This window comes from Chinchilla lanigera, unplaced genomic scaffold, assembly GCF_000276665.1.
Source record: "Chinchilla lanigera isolate Chin_1 unplaced genomic scaffold, ChiLan1.0 scaffold00034, whole genome shotgun sequence".
Lineage (NCBI taxonomy): Eukaryota > Metazoa > Chordata > Mammalia > Rodentia > Chinchillidae > Chinchilla > Chinchilla lanigera.
Window position 1 is genome coordinate 12,930,528 of NW_004955435.1, and position 3,824 is coordinate 12,934,351.

General features: G+C 44.0%; 1 protein-coding gene across 1 annotated transcript in view; it reads left to right on the forward strand.

Annotated features, from left to right (window-relative positions):
- Gpr61 (G protein-coupled receptor 61) overlaps window positions 1-3,824 on the forward strand; it is a 32,047-nt gene that overhangs the window by 819 nt on the left and 27,404 nt on the right. The gene's annotated exons all lie outside the window — the stretch shown is intronic.

Here is a 3,824-nt window from a genome sequence, read left to right on the forward strand (position 1 = left end):
GCGGGGCGCACGTGCGTGTGTTTGTGTCGGGGCCGGCCCGTGCGGCGGCCGCGCGCGGGGGGTCCGCCGGTGTGCACCAGCGGGGCCCTTCTCTTGGTGAGCCTGTCCCAGTGCTAAGCCGGTGACAGAGACAATCAGGAAGGGGACACTGGCCCTTAATCGCTTCTACTTCCTCCATCTTCCCCCTCCTTCTTTTACACCCCCTGCCCCCCAGCCTTCTTACCCCCAGGTACCCTTCCTCCGACTCGAACTGCTGGCCGGAAAAGTTTGTCTCTCTGGAGTGAATTTGCTGCAGCTAAGTCCAGGGCAAGAGGCATCACATGTCTCATTTTTCCAAATTAAACAAATCTGGCTCGGCTCCCGCCTGTCGGCGTTGGCGGGAAGTTCATTAGTTAGCTTTTGAGGTCCCTCCTCCCTTCTCTCCGGGGCTGAAATCCCAAAAATTTGGGGAAGGGTTCGTTTTGTTGCCTTTTCCCCTGCAGTCTTGATGCCACTGGCCCATAATTCTTGGGGTACCCGAAAGGCACAGCTCCATAGCCTGCATGCCAGCTGAGCAGGAGGGGGACAGGCTCCTCCTTGGACTCTTGAGTCTAGGCCCGTTACAACCCATGCAGCTTTCCCCATCCCACCGCCTAAATACCCAGCAGGGTCTGCGTGCAAGCCAGGGACAGGTTTCCATTCCTAGAAACTCCAAAACCCTTACCAGCCTGAGGGAAGTAATTTATCCCTTCGGTCTGGCCACCTGCCCTCTTCCTGAACCGGTTTCCCCTGGCCTTATGGAGCAATTCCAGCAGAGTTTCTCTGTTACTTAATCCTCAAGATGAAGGCCAGTGGTGGGCTGGGGGTGCCTTTTCTAGGGTGGCCCCTGAAACACAAGCTGTTAACCAGTATATGTTGGTGGGGTGGGAGTGGGATAATAGGATAGAGAAAGACCCGAAATCTTACAATTTAAGATTTGTAGCTATTTTTGAGAAGGTGGACCCTGAGGGAGAATTTACCATTTTATTCCTTCTAGTCTTTTGTCACAGCAAGACCAAGACTGAAATTGATGTTTCAATAGATTAGCCTAAATTTTAAAAAGAATTTATATCTATCACATATATTTTACCATGAATTTAAGTGTATGTATTATCTCTTCAAGGGATATTACCATGTTACCCTTATACATATTGTGAAAAAAGTCTTTATTTTCATGCTCGTGTCAGGCACTGGTGAAAAGCTAAAGAGAGTGTTATTTTTGGAGGGCAGGAAAGGAGGAATCCTGAAATCACAATGGATCAATTATCTATTGCTGTATAACAAATTACCCCGAAACAGTATTATAGAGGTTTACTATAACATTGGTGAGGAGATAAGGGTTGAGACAAACTGGATAACCAACTGAGTGGAATGTGTCAACAGTTTTAAAAACCCATGGCTTGGGCCTGGGCATTTAGCTCAGTGACACAGTGCCTGCTTGGCAAGCTCAAGGTTGTGAGTTCGATTCCTGATACTGGAAGAAAAAAGAAAACAAAACCCATGGCTTGCCAATTGAGCAAGATGTCTCCCAAAAAGAGAGGACATGATCAGAATATAGAACCCAAAATGATTCCATGATTGCTGAGCACTGTACAGGGAGCCAATCAGAAAGAAATATTTTCAACACTTCATTTGAATCTTGCATTATTTGCAGGACCAATCAGAAGATACTATTTTTAGTCATTTACATGTAGGCACAACCAATCAAAAGACACTCTTTCAGATCCTTCACTTACTTCCGGCAAGAAAACAAACAAATCTTTCTATAGGACAGTTTATACCTGGCATGAAGCCAAGTAAGTTTTTGATAGGACAAATATCCGAATGCCTTATTTGCTTAAGGGGAAAGACAACCTGGACATTTGGGATATTAAAGACCCCTTTCCCCTTATCGCTGAGGCTACTGTGAATTTCTTTACCAACTCACTCTTGCCCTGTAGATGTTCTTCTTTTCTGTCCTCAACAAAAGTACACCCTCAGTGCCTTTTCTGTGTGTCTTATTCAGTTCTTAGTTTGGGGCACCAAGGACCTGGGAAGAAGCCCTACAAGACCCCCACAATCTGGTAACAATATGATAGATTATTTTACCCTTTCTGTTGGTCAGAGGTTTGGGAGTGGCATGGTAGACTGTCCTAACTTGGAGGTTTCTCATGTAGTTGCAAGTACGTTTGTCAACGGGAGTTACAGTCATTGGGAGGATGAACGGGAGCCAGAGGACTGACTTCTGCAGAGGATCACTTGCATGTATTCCTTATGTGGCTGGCTATTGGCAGGAAACGCTGGTGCCACCCCAGCAGACTGTGCATGTGCCCTAACAGCATGTAGCTGACGTCCCTCAAAGCCAGAGCTCCAAGAGAAAGCAAGACAGAAGTCACAATGATTTATCTCTTTAAAATTTTGTATGTTACCTCTGCTTTAGTCACATAGACAAGTCCTGTTCAATATGGAAGACTACACAAAGACATGAGTTCCAGAAACGGAGGATCATCGGGGGCTATCTTGGGGCTGCTTATTACACACTTATCTCTGAAATCCCACTTTTTTAGTATTTAAAAATTTCAAACATATACAAAAGTCAAGAAAAGAATACAATAAACTTCCATATAGCCATCATCCATATTCTATAATTGTGAAGGGTGCACTTTTGCTTCCTAATACTTTATTTTGTACAGGTATCCGTGATGAACACATCCTCTTCCCACTTACCCCTCACCCCCATATCGTATACTTTCTTTAAACCCCAGTGTTCCTGGCTCTCTCCTCTCCCTACCCTCTTTCTGCTATGTTTAAAAGGTATAGGAGAGACACATACAAAGAAAGCAATAGGCCCTTTAGACTGGAGACTAATTTTAAGAGTGGTGACTATAATTTGGGGGGGTCACTGCAGACAGGCTCCTCAGTTTCTTTTTTAGCTTATCTGGAAGGAAGTATGCCTTTTAAAAAATTTAACATGCATACAAATCACCTGGGCTTCTTTTTAACACAGAGATTCTGGCTGGGCATGGTGATATACACCTCTAATCTCAGCACTCAGGAGGCCAAGGCAAAAGGATCTCCAGTTCAAAGCCAGGATGGACAACATAACAAGATCCAGTCTCAAAAAACAAAAAATGAAAAAATCCCAGAGATTCTGAATTGTTATGTCTGGGGTAGTACCTGAGGTTCTGGATCTCTAACAAGTTAACAGGGCAATGCCAGTGTGAATAATCCAGAGACCACATGTTGTGTAGCGAGGGTCTAGAGTTGTGCTAGCAAAGTAGGTAGCCACTACACATATGTGATCAAGTTAATTTAAATTAAATAACATTACAAATTGTTTCTTCAGTTTTCCTAACCATATTGCAAAGGCTCCGTAACCACGGTGAACAACAACACATCATCACAGAAAGCTCCACTGGATGGCTCTGGCATATAGAGAGAATTGACTCATATAATAACTTTCCTACAGCTGCTTTTTAGACCAGAACAACTATCTATTCATTCACAACAAAAGAGAACCTGCCCAGGATAAATAGCAACAGATTATTTATAGTCAGTATTTACTTCTGCTCACTCGAATGGATTAACCCAGTGTTCCTACACACAATTTGAAAGGTTGTTTGGTTGGCTCAGTAACTGAGCAAAAGGGGTTGGAAATATCTGCCCGGCTAGGAGACTAGATGAATTGCTTTTCTCCATACTAGAAGTGCTTTTTTTTTTTTTTCTTGCTGACTAGTACTGGACTTTAGAATCAGAGCAAAGGGGTCTGGGGATATAGCTCAGCAGCATAAGTGCCTGCCTGGCAAGTGCAAGGTTGTGAGTTCAAT